Genomic DNA, 21,949 nt, shown 5'->3' with positions numbered 1-21,949 from the left:
AAGGACTATTGTTACGGTTGCATCTACCTGTTTCCCCAGCCAAAGTGTTAAACCCTTATTTTGAAGCAGTAGCTTGTTTAGCATAGAAAAGCCAGGTGGAATATAAGTGATTATATTTGTAGAGAATCTAATGTGATCAATGTCCTTATACTAAGCAACAGGTTAATTGGTTATTTCAAAATAATGATCCTTGCCGGGCGGTGGTGGTGCACGCCTTTAATCCCAGCACTCGGGAGGCAGAGGCAGGCGGATCTCTGTGAGTTCGAGGCCAGCCTGGTCTACAAGAGCTAGTTCCAGGACAGGCTCTAAAAAAAAAAGCTGCAGAGAAACCCTGTCTCGAAAAACCAAAAAAAAAAAAAAAGAAAAAAAAAATAATGATCCTTGGGCATTTGTGTTTGCTCAATGTTTAGGCCAAATTGATAATCATCTTCCAGTTGATCAGTTGCTACAGTTTGCACAAGTACATTCCTTTATTTTTCCTAAAACTTATAGTAAAAGATCCCTTAAAAGATACTATATTAATTTTTACAGATGGTTCTTCTAATGGAAGAGTAGCATATGTTGATGACAAAGGATATATAAAGGATATATAAAGCAGATCCAGCCTCAGTTTAAATAGTTGAGCCATGAGCTGTTACTAGAGCATTCCAGATTTTTGAAAATAATGCTTTTTAATTTATATACTGGCAGTCATTATATTTTTAAAGTAGTTCAGATGATATAAATGGTCCCCTGCATTGGAACTACTCATAGTCAATTTAAAATACTATTCCAGAAAATTTGAATGTCATTTGTCAAAGAAAATTGCTATGCTTTGTGGGTCATATTAGAACACATTCAAATCTTCCTGGCTAATTGGATAAAGGTAATGATTTAGCTGACAAATATACTCATCTGATCATTTTATCTCAAGTTGAGTTTGCTCAACGATCACATGGTTTACAACATCAAAATAGTAAAAGTATAAGAAAACAATTTGGATTAACAAGAGAAATTGCTTGTCAGATTTTTATCTGATGTGACATATGCCCAGAATATTTAACTGTACCTAATCTAGGAATAAATCTTCAAGGACTACTTCTTAATCATTTATGGCATATTACACAATTTGGCAAGTTAAGATATATGCATGTGACATTGATACATAGTCAGGTTTCCATGGCCACTGTACAGATTGGAGAAGCCAGTAACCATGTGATAACTCATTCCTTAAAGTGCTCTTCATATATGGTAATTCCTAAAATTATGAAGATAGATAATAGATCCAGTTATATTAGTAAAGCATTTCAGCAATTTTGTTCCTAATGGAATATTGAATATAAAACAGACATTCCTTGTAATCTTCACGGGCAGAGAATTATGGAGTGTGTATATGGCTTCTTAAAAACACAACTTCAAAAGATAAAAAAGAGGAATTACACTCTCAGTCACCACATAATGCCTCATATCTTGCCCTTATTATTTTATATTTCTCTGTAAGTTTCAATCACTCTGGATCTGGACAAAAACCGAATGTTTGGCAGTTTATCCACACTATATCTTGGGCCACAAAACTCGTTTTTGCAAGCATAGCATTCACCTGCTGTTGAAATGGAAAGTCTGGAAAACAGGCACCTCAGAAATTTCCCTTTGTGAGAAACAGACTCATTGAAACAATTGAGCACTGTTGGAGAGGCAGTGAGTCAAAAGCCCTTCCTCAGTAAAATAAACTCCATTGTAGGTACTGAAGAGAACCGCCAGATTTATGGAGAGGAATGGGACTAAAGCTTTGCTGGTGGGACTATAACAGCTTAATTTATCTTTGAGAGTTAGAAGCAGCATTGCAATCAAACTTAGGAGAGAAAAAAGAATCATAGCTCACCTATTATAGAAACTTTTTCTTGTTTTTTGATTAAAACAAAGTTATGAGACTTGTGATTTGACAAATTGTGTGTTTATTGTTGCTTTTCTTACTAGAATTATGGTATTGGCTTGTTAATATTTGTAACTGCTTTGGTCACTATGAAGATGTTACTGTTTAGAAAAGGTTAGAGCTTATCTGAGAAAAATTTGAAATGATGCCAAAGAGTCCTTAGATTTGATATGTTTAATAAGACAAATTTGGAGTTTGATATAAGTAAAAACTCTTAAAGACATCCTGGACCACTTTAAATAAACCATCCTATCTTGGCCATCCTCTACTTCTTCATTAGAAGATATTGTGGCCATAGGAGCATATATATTGCAAAGAATTATGTTCTTGTTTATAATTATATTACTTGTGAACTCTTTCAATGGAAAGTTGATTCAGACGTTCATGGTATCTAGCTGCACATTCTCCTTTAACCCTCAATAAACTGAGACTGGTAGTCAATGACAGATAAGTGCTTAAAGTGATATTTTGGACTCCATGTGTGATTTGTGTTGTACAGTTTAATGACTAACCCTTAAGAAAATTTTAAAAGAGCCCTTGTTCCCATGGGTTGCTGACACATTGGAAGACACAGCTCTGATCTCATTTAGATTACACATTATCCTGATAAAGCTGGATGTCATGGGAAATTATAAATAAATAATAAACATCCACCTGGTATGCTTTTCACATATTTTAAGCATTGTTCTGGAAACGTATGTCACATCAATGCTTTCAGTTCTCATAAAGTCCTGTAACATGAGTGCTATCACACACCATTAAGATATAGGATGTATAGTATGGGAGGGCCCACCAATTTCTATGGTCACATAGGTCAGAAGTGGCAAAGCCAATATTTACTGCTGGAGATTTTTATGCAACAATCTACCCCTTTTCAGGTGTATGTGTCTATGTATAAAACCTATGCCAGAATCTTCTGAATGGTTATTGATGGAGGAGAGTTATCTGTCTATGTTACTTTCATTGGTTAATTAATAAAGAAAACTGCCTTGGCCCTTTAAGAGAACAGAAAATTAGGTAGGCAGAGTAGACAGAACAGAATGCTGGGTAGCAGGAGTGGGGAGACGCTTCAGTCGCCATAGTGAGTCTCCATGCTTCTCCTCTCCAAGACGGACGCAGGTTAAGATCTCTCCTGGTAAGCCACACCTCGTGGTGCTACACAGATTACTAAATATGGGTTAAAGGAAGATGTGAGAATTAGCCAATAAGAGGCTAAAACTATGGGCCAGGCAGTGTTTTAAAAGAATACAGTTTCCGTGTAATTATTTTGGATAAAGCTAGCCGGGTGGCGGGACACAGCCCGCCGCTCCTTTCTACAGGTTATATCATAGAATTTGTTTTGGCTCTCCCGTTTGGGAATTTCTAGGCTGTTTTCTATAACTATCATTAAAGGTTTTCTAGTTAAAAATGATGGAGAAGCTAGAGAGCTACTGCTTAAGAGGTCTTGCTGCCTGGCCAGAGGACTGCACATTGGATCCTTGCATTTACCAGAAGATTGCACATAGAACCCCAGCATACACATCTGGAACTCCAGCAAGGAATACCAAAATCCTGCTTTGACTTCCACTGGCACTTACACACAAGTGCACAAATATATAAATAAAATAACTATTTTTAAGAAAAAATGATAGAAAGCATGAGCCTATAATCCCAGATTTAGGACTTCAGAGGGAGAGGCAGAATGATAGTTGTTAAGTTCAAAGTGAGCCTGGTTTTCATGGTGTACTCTAAAAAAAATAATTTAAAGACAGTTGTAAGATTAATCAGAATTACTGGAACTGACCCTTTAGTATTAACCAGAATACTATACATTTCTGAGCCAGACTAATGTTATATTGTAACTATTTTGCTAATTATTATTCAATTTTTTGTTTTTCTTAGTATATCTGTTCAGTTTGCTCATTTGCTCCCTTCTTTTGCTTTATATAGATTTGAGTATAATGGGGCAGTCCAAGGCCATCCTAAATTTCTAAGCAGACACTGAATGGCCAAGAGGTGCCCTGAATCACCACTCAGAATGCCCTCCTGCCTGCCTATGTTAGAGGTGGCAAACAGTCTTCCAGCACAGCTTCAATTCACCTGGTCATCTGTTTGATATATAAAGACAAGTAGTCCCACTGAGTGTAACTCCAGGACAATGTCAACGCTGAAGATTCACAAGCAGCAATGGAAGAGGTCAAGGGATGCATCAGCATGCATGGCCCATATCCAATTCTATCATCATTAGCATGTCTTCCCCATATTCTTCCATTCCAGTGGAACATTCTGTTTTCTGGCCTGCGGACACCGACACCTCAATGTCAAATACATGTGCATGGATGTGTGTGTGTGTGTGTGTGTGGTGTGTGTGTATGTTTATATGTGTGTGTGCATGCACACAGGAGACCAGCTGAATATATATCAGATTCTAGGCTTTTGTTTTGTATGTGTTTTTAGATGTAAGATTACTAGTTACTATTTCATCCTAATTAATTCACTTTGGCTTTGTGTGCTTGTACTGAGGATCAAACCTAGACCCTTGTCCCTGAGAGGCAAGTACTCTCTGAGCTATCTTCAGTCTTCAATCTATTTAAATTAAATTTTGGTGAGTCGATTGTTTTTAGGAATTTATCCATTTCTTTCTTTCTAGTGTTTTAGTGTGCAATTTCTTATAATCTTTTGTATTCCTGTGAGATCACTATAATTATGGTGGAAAGACATAATGTAGAGAATTCAAGGCAGCCAGTCACATCACACTCTCAGTCAGGAACAGGAAGTAATAAAGATTAGCATTCAGCTCACTTCCTCCTATTTTATTCTGTTCAGGACTACAGCCAATGGAATGAGACTACCCATATTCAGAATGGATCTTTGCTCAGTTAACAGCCAACAAGATTCAAGTCTGTATATGGACACATGGATTTCTACATGTTGAAAGATGAGCAAACATGAATTATAATATGAACACCACAAGTAAATGACCCAAGTTTCAAAGTCTAAGCTATCCTCTGTGAGTCAATGGTTTCTGGAAACCAAAAAGCAAGTGACCTTGTAGCCTTCCATTGGGGTCATGGCAAAGCCAGAGAACTCATTTGTGTCACCCAGTTGAGGATAACACTATTATGAATGGATAAATGAGTCAACAAAGACCAATGCATAACCCCAAAATAAGGGAAATAGGTTCAACCAGAATGGCAGTGCTTAGCTTCTGAAGAAGCCAAATGAAAATCAAATAACAACAGAAAAATTCCTTTGAAACACTTTTTCACTTTTATTCGTTCTTGAGAGCCTCACACCATGCATTCTGATCCCACTTATCTCACCCATCACCTCGCAATCGCCCTCTGCCCTTTCAACCTTCACCCCCAACCAAAACCACATTTAAAAACCAAAAACCAAGCAAAAAAAGCAATAACAAACAACAACAAAAGAAGAATCTTGTCTCTGAAGCTGTAGTGTGATCCATTGAGTCACACAGTATACCCTTTAGTTCATTCATCTTTACTAGCAAGTGTTGCCGAGTCATTGGTCTGGCTTTAACCTCTGGTTTCTGGTATACCACCAATAAGGGGTTCTTACTGGGGCTCCTCTTAAATAATCTGTAGTTGTCCTATGTCGTGGAGATCTTGCTGTTTGGGATCTGTAAGTTTACATGTTTCAACAGTTCCTATATTTGGTGAAGGTTGCGCTGGGCCAACTCATAGCCCTGGTTCTGAGCCTGGGTAGTACCTGTGCTGGTCAGCCCACCAGCTTTCCCTAATATTCACTTCCCCGGCAAGTTGTCCAGCACTGCCTTGGCTAGCTCACCCAATGTAGCCTACAGCAAGGAGGAGGGCCAGTTCTCCTGATCTCAGATCTTCAGATCTAAGTCTCCCACACTCATATCACCAGAGCCAGCACTACTCTTTTACCCAGGCAAGGTACAGGGCCTTATCTCATGATTGCCGCAGGGGGCATATGAGGATAGGGGTATGGTCAGCTGTCCTGCTCTTACTTCCTCAGTGCTGGCTCACCAGCAGCCCTGGCAACAGCATCAGCTCTAGTGTGCTGTGCAGATGAAGTACACACACCTGTGCTGAGGGGTGGGGCTGTCTTTCCCTAGTGCCGGGGTGAATTATCCTTCTGTAGTATCATAATTGGATGATGGGATAATCGATTGGTACTTGTGAGTTACTGATTTTAGAAAATATACTGGTATTGATTCTTGGATATTGATACAAAGTTAAATTATATTGACTATTGTATGCATGCATGCTTCTACCTATGTTTAAAACATTTTTTATTTATTGATATATTGTATTGATATATATATATTTACCATATTGCAGTGTACATTTCTACCTCTGATTAATATACTTATATATTGTTTATGTATATATATATATATATATTTACCATATTGCAATGTATACTTGTACATTGTTTACATTTGGAGGTCATATTGTCCTCATTTATTGCACAGTTGTTTATTGTCTTAGTCTTTAAGTTAGATAGGTATTGAGAATTATATAGATCAATAGTCATATGTGTTTGTCATTTATAATTAGACTAATCAGGTTCTTTAGATGCATAGAGATTATATTCAGTATAGATAAATAATCTTCAGCCTCTCCAAAGAGCTGTAGAAAATGGCCTTTAATCTAACTCAGAGTTTCGTGGTAGTGAGACACAATTGCTCCTGGCAACACCAATCTATTTCCGAGAGAAGGTTGAGCACCAAAGACACTCCATCTGGAGCCTTTCTTCTTAGCAGAACTGGCCTTTGGGTAAAGAAATGCCCATACCTCAACCACTGACAGAGATACAGAGTATCCATAAATGGATAAAACAGGACTGTCATATCCTGCCAAGACAGGGTAAGATAGTTTTGAAAAGTTTCTTGCCTTTGAAAATGGTATGTCAGTTACGTTGGGGCTTAGCCAAAGTTGGTTGCTTCAATGCTGCAAACGTGACTTTGGGTGGTTGCCCAGATAGCCAGTTGTCTATGATTTGTTGCATGTTTTGGAAGTTGTTTGATTGCACTTCCTAATGTGACTCAGGTCACATTATTTCCCTTCTCAGATCTTTGATGGGGTTGAAGACTATATAAATGTAGTTAATTTCCTCTCACGATTTGGCCAAGTTATTTATTATACAAGACTTAAGTTAGTTAGAATAGGATATTTGTACTTATTATATATAATTTCATAGTAGGCTTAGAACTCTCCTACTTAAACAAAAGGGGGAGGTGCTGCGGGAGCTCCTTCTGCTCCTTCAGCCAATAGCCACTGAGATACCAGCCCATTGGGGCGTGGTCTCTCTCTCTTTAAAAAAGCAGCAGCTGTCCTCCAGTCCTCCATTCTCTCTCTGGCTTCCCGCTCCGCTTCCAGCTCCTAGACTCCTTTCCTGATCGCGCAGAGGAGCTGTTGTCTGGGACGGTGATTTGTAAGTTTTTCCCCTTTGAATAAATAACTATTCTATTAATCATAATTCCAAACTGGTGTGGGATTGTTTGTGACTTAGGCCTTCATCAGGTGAAGGACAGGACAACCTATACCCGAGCCAGTAAAACATGGTGCTGTCTCAGCATAACATGGTTCCAATGACCCCTTGTGATAACATGGGCCATGGACATTATCATAGACCCCAGCTACAGCAGAACCATGGACATAGTCCCTGACAGCAGCTGGGGTCCTGATGTCACCACAACCACAAGCAGTAGCACAGGCCACCCACCCAGATCAGTATGCCCCAGATGTCAGCAGGGCCCTCAGGCACCTGATCTCTGGTGACTAACAAGACCTTGGGCATCTGCAGAGCCATCTTTAGTAACAGGAGTCATAGATACCACCCCAGATCCCTGCCATTGCAGGGGTCATGGTTCTAGACATTACCCTAGGTAGCAGCGCCTGCCCATATGCCTCTGTGGCTCCAGGTGGCAGCACTGGCCAATTAGATCAGTATGATCCCAGTCCTTGGACACCAGCATGGTCTGATGTAACTGACTAAACTGCAATCATCTTCATGGCCCTCAATAGTAACAGGAGCCCTGGACATCAACTAAGACCCTGGTTGCTATAGAGCCGTGGACCAAGACATGGACTTCAGCAGCAGCCCTGGTCTGGATAACATTATGGTCCAAGGTGCAGGCCATACAGATCAGCATGTCTCTGGTGGCAGCACAGCTCTGGGACACCCTCATGACTCCCAGTTTCGGCTCAGATCCCAGGCATATCTGTGGTCTTTTGTGGCAACATAGGCAAGAGACATCAAGGTGGGACTGCAGGCTACTCAGACTGGCTTGACCCTGGGAGAGTGTGGTCCTCAGATATCAACATGGCTCTGCATGGCCTTCCATGTTCTCAGGAGTTGCCAACATCAACTCAGACCCTGGGTGCAGCCGCTCAATGGACCCAGACATAGCCCTTAGCCACAGCCCTGGTCCAGATGATACCATGACCCCCATTTGAAATCATTGGCCACCTAACTCATTCTGATCACAGTGTCAGAACAGTTCCAAGATACTACCAGCATGATCATAGATTGCTGCCCAGATCCGAAGCAATCCCATGGCCCTTGGCAGAAACACAGGCTAGGAACATCAACACAGACTGTGACTGTGGCAGGACTATGGACTCAGAAATGTTCCTTGGCAGGAGCCCAGAATGTCACTGTGCCCCTAGGTGGCCATTCAGACCATCCATATTGACAAGGTTTCAGCAGCAGCAAGGCTCTTGGATACCAACGTGATCCCAGTTGGTGGCCCAGACCACAGAGATCTGCAGATACCCAGAAGCCAAAGGAGCCACAATCATCAACACAGGCCCCCTCAGATGCTCCAGGACCCCAGACCAAGACCTGGTCCCTAACTACTGGACATAACCCAGGCCTGGCATCACTCTGGACTCAGGTGGCCAGCGGCAACTCCTGTCAATCCATTCTCTCATCACCCTCACCTCTCCAGATCTACCTCTCTCCCCAACCTATAAACCCCCTTCCTTTTACTTCCACGCTCTATACTCTGGTACCACAATGGTGCCCAACAGGCCTGCACCAGTTGGGCTTCTGGCTGATTGTGGACCCACAGATTAAAAAAAATCTGGGGAGGGGGCTGCCATTTGTGTCCACTAATTCAGACCTCCATCTGAAACATTTAAACTAGCTGTTTTTGCCAATAGTTTGTAGGTAGTTACCAACTTTAACTTTGAGAGTGAATTGAATTAATATCAGTATACCAAACAGTTACAATACCATTGTTAGACCCCAACTCTGGGATGCTAACTCCTTAGGCGGATCGCCCCAAGAAACCACTCACCAGTCCAGTTGATGCAAAAGCAAGAGGAATTTTATTCTCAGCCCTGACTAGCACAGGCTGCTTTTCAAGGCAAAAACCACATTTTCAAGGAGAGGTTGTTTGTCAAATGCAGGGATTGGCTCATTTCAAGGGCATTTACTATGATTGGTTATGTCAAAGGCGGGACAGGCCTGGTTCAGGTGAAGGACAGGGAAGCACCTGCAGGCTGTTGGAAAACACCTATTGTTCTAGTCAACAGGCAGGGTGGGGTCACTGACTAGTCCACAAAAACATGTTTTCTCTAGTTCACAAAAACATGTTTTCTTCATTCCCTCCTCTTGTTTTGGGAATATTCCAATCCTGGAATATCAGGGGTACCCTTTTAGGGCCTGGTATTGTTGAGGTGTATGTGGGTTTCCTTTAACTAGGGCTAGGAGAGTCAAAGTTGTTATATGGTTTCTAAAAGTCTTAGCTTGAGTGGATTCCAAGCACACTGAAATCTCCATCTGGCTTGATCCTCCACACTGTCTTGAGCCAAAACAGAGACGGAGACCGAGAAGCGACATGACCTTTCAGGACACAGCAATAGAACCACCCCAAGGTGTCCGCACAAATCTGCAAATAACAAAACAAACAACAAAAATAATAGAAAAGACCTGTACAAAGCTGGCACCCAATCCCATTCTGCCCTCAAAAAGCAAAGTTTATCAAGACGTGGGACTATCACAGCGCTACCAAAGTACAAACTCTCCCCGGACTAAGGAAGCTCCGGTTGGGCATCCCCGTTCATGAGATCATTCCGAATGACACACTCCATGTTGCAGTCCAAGTACTCAATAAGCACTCCATCCAAGACACTTGGGAGCTTCTCCTAGAGGAGGACACCCATCCTCCCATAGCCGTTGCAGCTGCTCACAGAGGAGTAGGCACCCAGAGCATTCATCTGCATGGTGTGGGACAGAGGCGCTTGTAATGGTGTCTTCATGCGGTTCATGCCAGGTGTGTGAGGCATGGTGTTCATTACATGGGGCAGGGCATGTCCACTGACTGAAGATGATTGCTGTGAATGTCCAGGAGATGCCTGACTGGCATGACTGAATTAGGGCCCATCACCACATCCTGGCCCAGGACCCGAATACCTGCCAGGCTGGGACACCCCAGGACCAGCCAGCGACACAATGTCACTGTGGGGAGGAGAGCCAGAAGTCAACAACTCCTTCAAGAGTTCTGGTGTACAGCCACTCTAGTTCAGTCCTCCACAACTGGACCCTCTGTCCCGGAGAGTCTGCACAGGCATATGGGGCAAGGAGCCCACGCTGGACCTGCTGCACATATACCCTGAGTAGTCCAGGCTGGGTGAACCCAGACTGGCGCCCAGCGGTGCAAACGATGACGGCTACACCATGCTGCCTGGCAAAGACCAGGCTGACACCGCCGAAGACGGTGGGCATGAGAGAAGACCGGGACCATCCAAAAGGTTCTCTATGCTTTCAGGACTGCTGACTTCAGGCAGACTGGGCAGAGTGGACGCCATCCCCGCAGCAGAAGGTGGACACACCAGAGAATGCACATCCCCATCTCTGAGGCCATCCCGCTCGGTCATGATGGGAGAAAGCCTCCCACCAATTGCACTAGCACTTGAGCTGGTATGAAGGGACAGGTTATGAGGAATTGAATTTTTACAGCCTGCCGAGCTGTTGCTTTCGCCCTTATCCTTGATAAGGCACGCTCTTCACCACCCACTTGTAGATCTCGGCAGCGTGAGCCTCTTTTCGGCTGGTGGAGCTCTCGATGGCCTTGGTGATGAGAACTGCTCTTGCGCGGCTGTCCCACGAGTGGCGCGGCTGTCCCACGAGTGGCCCGGCGACAGTGTGGGGCATGGGTGGGAGCTGCGCTAGCCGCCTGGTCGGTGGGGGTTGCTGCAGCGGCATTGGGTGCACGCAGCTCGCCTCGGGGCCCTGGAAGTTCCGGCACAGGCCCCTGCTGGCAGCAGCCGTGGCCTCCACGGCCACTCATCTGGGCACCCGCGCGAAGTCCTCACTCTCCTCCAGCAGACTCAGGTTGTTCATGAAATCGGTGCTGACAGCGGACGCCAAAGCCAGGGTTGCCGTGGCGTCGGGGTTGGTGGCCACGCTGCCGGACAGCGCTGGGCTGGTGGTGGTCGAGCTGGACTGGCTAAACTCCAGCCTGGTCAGCGGCCAGGTGTGGCAGCGCTGCTGAGGCAGCACCTTGAACTCCTGGTAGGTCTCCACCACCTGGGGCGCTTCGGCCATGGTGAGCCCCGCCCCTTCCCCTCCAGCAGAAAGGACCCGGAGCCTCAGCCACCTAGATTTGGGGCCGCGGTCAGCGGACGAAAGCCGGAGTGAGGCACAAAGCTGACAAACGTGCCCAGAACTTCTCTGCTGAGCCACCGGGAGTCCAGGATCCTCCGAGTTCGTGGCTTGAAAGGGACATGGACCAGGCCGCAGGGCCCAGCAGCTGGGCGCCACGTTCCTGCTGACAGGGTCACAGACGCAAGAGCAGAAGGGCAGACGCCGCAGGCTACTCGTTCCTTCTCCCCACAGTCGGGCAACACCAGCGCTGCTGCCTGTCGAATATGACGGTGGCCGTCAGTGGCCTGGACTGCGGCGACTGCGGAGCCTTCAGACTGATCTCAGAGTTATGACCTCCTGGTCATTTGGGAGGACAGCTGGAGTCCCGAGTTTCAGTTTTGGAGGTTCGTTTAAGGGAAGAAGAGAAGAGAGGGGGTTTGGCACCGAGGGAAGAGGTGCGAGGGGTGTCGGGAATGTCCAGGAGGCCAGTTTGGGGGCTTGTGCCCCTGGCGGAGGGAGAAACGACTTAACCCAAGATGGGGGATCCTGGGAGAGTCTTTCCCAAGTAACGTTGTAGGGCACTTGGTCCTGGTGTCCATGGGGTCCCATCTGGAAGACTCTTTCTTTAATCTGCAAAATAGTATTGAGATTAAAATTTCCATCCCTAGGCCAGCCAACCTCGAAGGTGGGCCATTCTGAGGAGCAGGAAATTTGCCATTTCTTCTTTCCAATGGTCTAGAGTTAAAGGCAAAGGGGTGGTAACTCGTTGTCCCAAAATTAGTGAGATCTCAATATGAACAAGACAGTAGACCAAAAAACAGACACACAAACACACACACAAAACAATCACACACAAGACAAAAATCCCAAGCCCCGCGGCAACAGATGGATCTAAATTCGTAAGTACAAACCCAGAGGGAGTTGGTCGGCTGAAACCGGGCTCCCCAGGGAGGAGAGAGACCTGGTCTCTCTTTCTCCCCCAGACTACTATTGGAGTGGGACTCCAGAGCAGGACCAGGGGTCTCAGGGCACGTCTGCCTCCCCTACTAGTCCAATTCTAATAAAAGTCCTGTACAGGCACAAATACAGAACTGGCCAGACTTCAAAAATAACATATAAGACATAGACACATTTATGACAACAGAAACGGCAAGCTGGCTCTTACCTCCAACTGGGTCCTGGTAATGGGTCTGGGGGGCATACCTGATCCCGGACGAGCCCCTAAATGTTAGGACCCCCAACTCTGGGATGCTAACTCCTCAGGAGGATCACCCCAATAAACCACTCACCAGTCCAGTTGATGCAAAAGCAAGAGGAATTTTATTCTCAGCCCCAACCAACACAGTCTGCTTTTAAAGACAAAAATCACATTTTCAAGGAAGGGTTGTTTGTCAAATGCAGGGATTGGCTCATTTCAAGGGCATTTACTATGATTGGTTATGTCAAAGGCGGGACAGGCCTGGGTCAGGCAAAGGACAGGGAAGCATCTGCAGGCTGTTGGAAAACACCTATTGTTCAAGTCAGCAGGCAGGGTGGGGTCACAACTAATTCACAAAAACATGTTTTCTCTAGTTCACAAAAACATGTTTTCTTCACCATCTCTAGCTCACTAAGAAAATTTTAAAGCAACTCCCTAGAGGATATTATTTTTAAAAGTTTATTTTTTGTTCTTTTAACTATGTGTATTTGTGTTTATCTACATGAGGGCAGGTGCATGTGAGTATAGGAGCCCACAGAGGCCAGAAGTGACAAATCTGCTAATGTATAATGACAGGAAGTTGTGACCCTCCTAACATAAGTACTAAGAACTTAACTGGGATCCTCTGGAGGAAAAGTAGGTTTCAGAGGAGAAGAATTTTAATGTCTACTGGAGATTGCTCTCATGATATTTTGGAGAAGAAAGTAGATACATTTTTGCCCTTGTCTGAAGAGTCTGCCTGAGACTAAAGTTAAGAGTTTGGGATAAATTCTATTGGCAGAAGAAATATAAAAACAGGCTAGTATAGATTATTTAATGTGAAAATTTATAATGAAAAAAAGCAAGTTAACCAGGGTAAATTACAAAAGGTAAATTTTGAGGAGAAAAAGAATACAAGAAAGTTGAATAGAGCTAAATTCTGTGTTCAAGGAGATAAATGGATTAAGAAATAGAATAATTGGAGTGATAATCTCAGGGTAAGATTCTACCCAATTAAATTTTCAATCAGTAAAAAAGAGCTAAAGAAAAGCTTAGAGCTGGGCGTGATGGGCACACCTTGATGTAGTAAAAAGCCACTTGTTTGTTTTCCTAGTCGCCCAGACTCCCAAAATAATCACACAGAAACTATATCATTTAAATCACTGCTTAGCCAATCACTTAAGTATATTGCTAGCTATCTCTTACATCTAGTATTAACCCATTTTAAGTATTTTATATTTTACCATGAGGCTTGTGGTCTACTAGCAAGGTTCCAGTGTCTCTATCTCTGGAGGCAGCTCCATGGGTTCTCCTTGACTCCACCTCCTTTCTCTCAGAATTCAATTTAGTTTTTCCCTGCCTAGTTCTATCCTGCCCTATCAACAGGCCAAGGAAGTTTCTTTATTCACCAATGGTATTCACAGCACACAAAGGGCAATCCCACATCACCTCCCCTTTTCTGTTTAAATAAAAAGGACGGTGGTTTTAACTTTAACATAGTAAAATTACATATAACAAAACAGTTATCAAGCAGGAATTATAGTTACATTTATAGACTCCAGTAAAGTAAAGCTGTAAAGCTGGTCAAGATGTAATTGAAACATTCTAACCTCAACAAGTAGCATAACATGGCTGTCATGTGATTCTGGGTTTAGAGTTAAGTATAAAAGAAATGGGTTATGGAAGTTGCCTTCCTGCCTAAGAACTGCTTTGGAATAATCCTTTTGCACACTGTAAAGATTTGTTACTCAGATTTGATAAGATTTCAACTTTGAAATCCCCAGTTGTAGGTTTCTCTGATACAATAAGCCAAATCCAGTTAAATTAATAAAACCAGGTTTAATAAACAAAAAAGCAAATCCATTGCCAGGTGACTCTCAGAGAGGCAAGAGTAGAATCATGTGACAGGTTTAGGGGATAGGTCTTAGATACCCTGTGGGCATGGTTCTGAGCATCTCAGGGAGAGGAGCTGCTGGTTAGTGGGTTTTCTGAAGGTGGGGTTTGGAGTAAGAGGTTGGACAAAGTTGGAGATTCTACCTAAACATGATCGGTTTAATAAAAATCTGATTGGCCAGAAGCTAGACAGGAAGTTTTCTTGGGACAGAAAGACACAGCAGGCTGGAAAGGAGGAGGGTGGAGTTAGGGAGAGTGTTGACATCCAGACAAAGACTAAGCAAGACATGCTGAAGAAGTAAATGACACGAATTTTGGGAAAAAACATAGATAAACAGAAATAGGTTAATTTAAGTTGTAGGAGCTAGTCAGTAATAAGCCTGGGCTAACAGTTGAGCATTTATAATTAATATTTAGCATCTTGTGTGGGTACTGGGAACTGCTTGTGGAGCAGAAACTTCTGCCTACAAAGGACAGTCACTGAGGCCAGGCATATGTTAGAGTTGTCCATTGAATAGAAGCCTAGGAAAGACGCCATTGTGTGAAACTGTGAAGTTGAAGCCTGAGTTGTCTTGAAGAACCCAAGATGTTAGAGATGCCAGAGTCATGGGATACCTGCAGAATTGAGATGTCAACAGGCTTTGAGGTCTCTTTTGTTCAAGCTTTTCTCAGTGTTATAGCCAGGCAACTCTCTTGTTTCCCTCAAGGTGTAGGACCCTCAGTTATTCCTCTAGCATCTTGTCTGCCTGTACACTCTCATGCCCACTGCCATGATGATAATGGACTTAGCCTCTGAAACTATAAGTAACTGCCCCCCCCCAATTAAATGTTTTCTTTGTAAGAGTTGTTGTGGTCATGGTTCATCCTCACAGCAATAAAACACTGAGACATACAATTTTAAGTTAACCAACTCTGAAACATGACTTTTGGGTGGTTCAATTTTTCCATGCTTCTCTCTAAGGAGCCACTGAGGACTTCCCATTACAAATGTACCTTAGGATATGATGAAGATGTGGCTGTGAAACCAGTCATGCCATTTTTCACCGTGGTTAATCCAGTAGATCTATATTATTTAATATATCAGATATATATGATTTAAGTCACTGCTTGGCCCATTAGCTCTAGCTTTTTATTGGCTAACTCTTACATATTAATTTAACCCATCTCTATTAATCTGTGTATCGCCATGTGTCTGGCTTACTGGTTAAAGTTCCCAGCATCTGTCTCTGGTCAGGCTACATGACTTCTCCCTGACTCCTCCTTCTTTCTTCCAGCATTCAGTTTAGTTTTCCCTACCTAGCTAAGTTTTGCCCTGCTATAGGTCCAAAACAGTTTCTTTATTAATCAATGGTAATCACACCCAGACCCGTAGGGGACCTGGCTCACACATAGTTCCTAGAAGTCCTAGGCTCACTCCTGGACCCACAGGGGTCCTGGCTTAGGTCTACTCCCTTGAAGGTCCCAGATACACATATGTGTTCTCAGAGGTCTCTGGCTCTGGCTCACCTCGCTCAACGGTTGCTCCTCTGTACCTGTTCCTGTGGAGTTCCCTGTCTCAGGTCTACTCTGGCCCATGTCACTGGCTCAGTCCTGCTCTGCCAATGTCTCTACAGTGGATGATGAAATAGTTCTTGTCATGATATTACAAACTATTTCTCAGTGTCCATGGCATTAGGAGAGTGGATCATTTGCCCTTGGTTATAATTCCTTCATAAGTTACTACTTTACCATTATACTTGGTTGTTGACAATTTAACTTCTATTTCACAAAAATAGAAACTCTGAACTCCTACTGCCCCTGAAACACCATTCACACCACAATGATGCCCAGTATGTGCTCTGTTAATATTTACCCAAGTGTGAATGTGATAGTAGCCTTCTTGCTCCAGCTGCCTTGGAAGCACTTTCTATCTACAGGTAGGAAATCAGTGATAGATGCACCAAAGTGACAGAGCTAAGCAAAGCAAGGAATACATAAAACCAGCTTTCCAGTTACCAAGGCATGCATGCAGACGTATGCTGTGGTTCCTGAAGCTTATGGCTGTCAAGGCATTTTCTGATATTGCTGACACTAAAAGACAAAGGACATCCTATGGTTGGAAAGACATTACTTAGTAAAAGAAAGGCAATCTTTGTCTTACTTGTTGGACATATTTCAGGAAAAGTTTAAAATGTTATAATAGAAATTTTCATGTTATTTAAAAAAAGGAAATCAAACGTTTTGAAAGTCAAAGATGACACGCATCACTAAGAAAAGAAAGAGAACCATTTTAAATACGCTATAACATTTCTTTGAAAGTTCTAATTTAAAACAGCATTGATCGGAACTGAAGGAGGTAGCTTGACTTCAATGCGTTTGCTTCACAGCGAACTTAAGAAGTGGTGCACATCTCCAAGCTGCTGGCTGCTCTCCTCATCCTCTCTGTGGCACTAAACCACGTGAAAGCTACACCTGTCAGAAGGTAGGTAACCTGAAAATCTCTACTTCATTTGAAAAGTGTGGGGAATTTAGAATTGAACTCTGCTATGTGGCTAATTACCCTTACACTGTTCAGTTTCTAAGAAAATGCAGCCATGAGCAGTACTTGAAGCTTAATATTTTTCTAATTCTGTATTCTTTAAAAATAAAGTCAGTGACTGACGATTGACTGGAAGAACTTCTTAAAGATGGGCATGGATGGTGACATTTGTCTGGAAACTCGTTAGGACCTACAGGGGCAAACACAGAGTAAAACCTGGCAAAAGCCAGAAAAACTGAAAGACAGACAGACAGACAGACAGACAGACATTCCTGCTGTATAAACCCAGTACTGAAAGAAATGGAAGGGATTGAACAAAACAATGAATTTCATGTCAGCTGGAATTTTGGTGCATAATTTTAGGAGTGTGTTTATTGTTTGTTCTTCTTCAGAAGATACAGGAGATATCCAAACTTCTGCATCTCTTTCTGGAAATTGAAACTATAAAATCGGAGACAATTTTAAGACGTTAAACTTCAGAATTAGTTTAAAAGTCATTTGTTATTTGAAGGTCATTCCGTGTCATGGCTATACAGAATTATAAGAAGTTATTCCACACAAGATGACTCTGAGTATCTGTGGATGTAAATTAGTAATACCTGAAATATTGCCAATGTATAGATTGTTCATATATATTATCATGATTTCTGAGGAAGGCATATTGGAAGCATCAAGGGTAAACAAAGAAAACTAAATGATAGTTTGAGGAAATCTAAGGTAAAGTAATAATTCCAACCATCAGAGGAAAACCACTAAAAACTGTAATTCTCCATCTATTTAATAGATTCCTGAGACCAAACCCATGAATCTCATTTCAATTATGTAATGAAAATTTGTGCCTAAATCAGTTTTGCTCAATATATTCTCAGGAATATATTACCCATCTTGGACAGCACAAAGAATTAAATTTACCTTTGAAAATTCATGTGATTTAATCTCTCATTGGAAGTATCATCATCTCTTTTTATTCTCTGGAATATGTGTTCTTGGGTGAAGGTCTGTGTCAGTGTACAGACATTTCTACAGCACCAATTGTGATTAATAGCAGGAATCATCAGAAAGTGGCTTTTGTCATCTTAAGAGTTAATGGTTTCACACATTGTTCTCTGAACTAACTGTAATTTTCAATTGGAATTTTAATGGCTAAAAATAATTATAAAACCAATATGAAGTTTCTAAGAAGCAGAACAATTGAATCCTGACAGAATATTTAACAGAATTACCTAATATGTCTGCTAATATCTTGATTTTTTTTCTTCCAGTACATTCAGAGAGATTTGCTTAGCACCTCTACTGAGTGTGTCTGTGAGTGCTCACATTTTATACAGTGAACATTAAAATAGAATAATTCATAACATTACTATCTGTCAGGTCATTTTTGTGTTTTCTCATAACTATTCGTCTTGTGCATACTCACAAGACAACTGTAAAATGTTTGCTAATGTATTTCTTGACATCAGTATCCTCATTGGTGATGGAGGATGTTTACAGAGATTTCTGTCCCACCTGATCCCACAGTCATTCAATCCCAAAGAAACACACAGAGTCCTCCATTAATTATAAACTGGTTGGCCTATTAGTTCAGGCTTTCTTATTAGCTAATTCTTATATCTTACATTAACCCATAATTCTTGTCTGTGTTAGCCACGTAGCTTGGTACCTTTTATCAGTGAATCTTTCTCATCTTGTATCTTCTGCATCTGGGTGATGACTGCAGACTAATCCTTTCCTCTTCCCAGAATTCTCCCACTCTCATTGCCCTGCCTCTACTTCCTGCCTGGTCTCCCCACCTATACAAACAGAAAGGGATGAAAAATGCCCCCAGAAATGATTGCATAATACTTTATTAATCTTGAATTTTCTTAACCCTAATGAGAAAGAAACAATGGAAACTGAAAGATATATAATAACAGAAAAACTTCCGAATTAAATCAGCCAGTATATTTCAAGGATGTGTTGACTTCACAATGGAAACCACAAGATGTGCTACTTTGAGGAAAGGGTTTCGCTCTTGTTTCCACAGGAGAAGAAAAGCTATGGATACCTTCAAACTTAATAAAGATTCAGTAGGAAAATGAAAAACCTCTTGAGAAAGAAAAATGACAGCTCATCCCTAGAGTTGACAACCATACAGGTGGTAAGAAAATTTCATAAAGGTTGGGGCAGGATTCTGTTCTTGCCTTTGAAGGAAAATATTCATCCCCAAAAAGACCTTGGACATCTAGATGCCTAAAGGGGAAAAGATAGATACCCAGAAAAAAATCAACAATCAAAGAGAAATCTGACTTATGATTCTGTATTATCTGCATGGTAAATTTGATTATTTGGACATGTATATATCTCTTCTTAAAAATAAGAGCTGGCTTTGGAGTTGGACAATGGCTATCCTTCTCCAAATCCAAGTTTGTTTGTTTTTTTTAAATTCAGAACTTCTGTCTCATGTCACGAGCCATCTGGTATAAGACAGAAAGAAGATAGGTTTTAAAAAAATATTTTACTTTTCTCCATGCCCAATTTGTCTACATTGAATTTTTCACTGAATATATGTCTATATGAATAATTTTTAAGTTTTCAACAACTAATAGTAAATTTCCTGCAGTGATCTTTGAAGCTTCCAGGAAGAAGATGGAGTCCCACAACAATGACTCCACCTGGTTGATATGATGTCATGATGCTGATAGTGTTACTATGAGACCAGTTTTTGGATACCAACTGTGGAGATGATGCACCTTCTTACAACAGTCTGGCCAGAACTCCACATAAGAACAAAAAACAAAAAAAAAAAACAAAACAAACAAACAAAAAAACCTATCGACTATTCAAAGACCATTTTTGCAATTATACAAAACAGCAACAGAGCAATCTTGAAATTTAACCATCATTTGGTGTGGGATAATTATGTATTCTGTCAATTATGTTTTAACTAAACACTGATTGGCCAGTAGCCAAGCAGGAAGTATAGGCGGGACCATAAGACAGGAAGTAGAGGCGGGAAAATGAGAACAGGAGAATTCAGGGAAGAGGAAAGCCCATTCCTCTGCAGTCCTGTCCAGCCACAGAAGAAGCAAGATGTGACTACGCTGCTGAAGAAGGTACTGAGCCATGTGGCTAACACAGATAAAAATAATGGGCTAATATAAGTTATAAGAGTTAATAAGAAGCCTGAGCTAATGGGCCAATCAGTTTATGATTAATGTAGACCTCTGTGTGATTTCTTTGGGAATTTACAACTGTGGGAACCAGGCAGCACAAGGACAGGGTGGGACAGAAAACCCCAACAACAATCATTTTACTTTTATAGGTTCCCATAGAAAAAAACATTGCCCCCATGACAGCAAGAAGCAATTCTAGAAGACGATGTCCCCTCTCTCAATAAAGTTTGTCCTTATGGTTAGGGACACCATTTGGTGTTGTTTATTACTCACAAAGAGTTGGGGTTTGGGGTAGAAATTATGTAAGCCTAGAGATCAAAAAAGAGGAAAAACTGAATGGGATAATAGGTAGATTAGTGTGAACTTATTCACACTAATAATAATAATAGTGAGTAATAAAGTGAATACTTATGAGCTATTATTTATGGACAATTTACATAGGTATAGCTTCTTCTATATTGAAACAAGTTCAAATTATAATTGTTATTTCTGTTTACAATATTTGTACACCTATTCGGTTATTTTGTCATATTGTATGCATGCATGTTTCTACCTCTATTAAAAATATTTCGTATATTAATACAATTTTAGGATACATTTATCATATTGCATTATAATTTATACCTCTGATTAAGATATTTACACATTATTTACATTTTGAGGTCATTGTCCTCTTTTACTGCACAGTTGTTTAAAGATTATTTAATATTCTGATATGAAGTCTTAATCTTTAAGTTACATGCATCTTGAAAAAAAGTGCTTTTCCAGATGCTAGTGATAAATGATACATTTCCACGCAAACTTGCCGAAATCTCGGTGGGGAACTCCAATTGCCGTGCACCGCACCCCTGTGTCTGCACACTGCATGCTAGAACCCAGTTTGCAAGCTTCGGGCAAGGGGCTAGAGGTTGAGACTACACACGCAGAGAGAGACCAACAACCAGACCTTCAAACACTGATATCATATAGACTTAAATACACTGCAGTCAATGGTCAACAGGTGAAAATCCCATCCTCTGATCCTCTAAGATAGACACAGCCTCTAGTTACTTCAGTTAGAAGGTTCTAGCAGGAAAGAGCATCTGAAGGCCAGGACTCATTAGTCCCAAGATCCAGCTGAAGGCCAGGACTCATTAGTCCCAACACAAACTAACTTATCTAGGAATCAAAATGCTATGTCTTCATAAATGGGATATTTTCAGCCACCCTACTTTTGCAATCATTTAGATATAAAAAAATCAATAAATGATGGACTCAGTTCTTTTCTCTTGTAAAGGGCTTTTTTATTATTAATGTTTCTTTTATCCATGCATTGCTCTTGAAGAAAAATTATTTTAACCACATTTTATGTGTATGAGATAAAATGAAAACTCATAAAAGAAATTAAATTGAAAGGCAAATGCCTAGGCCTTTGTTCTTCCTTCAGAACATCACACTGGCCCAGAGATGATCACTTGTGAGCTTGTAAACAACTCTTTGCTCCCTTTGGTAGTGAGTTCAACCTTGCTAACAAACACATATCCCAAAATATTAACATATCAAGTTCAATTTCACACCATGGCATACATGACACAGTGATTGACTCCCCCTTCCTTTTCCATTACTTCTTCCAGATTCTGTGTTGTTTAGTGTTGAAATTTATCTTCTTGAAATTTTTACTATAATTAAATTACAGCTAAATCAGTAAGAAACTATTGTACATTCTATTAGGTTTAGATACATAAGAATGCTAA

At 41.5% G+C, this 21,949-nt stretch overlaps 1 pseudogene; it reads right to left on the bottom strand.

Annotated features, from left to right (window-relative positions):
* Positions 1-9,921: 9,921 nt before the first annotated feature.
* LOC119806499 lies at positions 9,922-11,437 on the bottom strand (annotated as a pseudogene).
* Positions 11,438-21,949: the final 10,512 nt, after the last annotated feature.

The sequence above is a fragment of the Arvicola amphibius genome, chromosome 2 (assembly GCF_903992535.2).
Source record: "Arvicola amphibius chromosome 2, mArvAmp1.2, whole genome shotgun sequence".
Classification (NCBI taxonomy): domain Eukaryota; kingdom Metazoa; phylum Chordata; class Mammalia; order Rodentia; family Cricetidae; genus Arvicola; species Arvicola amphibius.
This window is presented reverse-complemented; position numbering and strand designations above follow the sequence as displayed.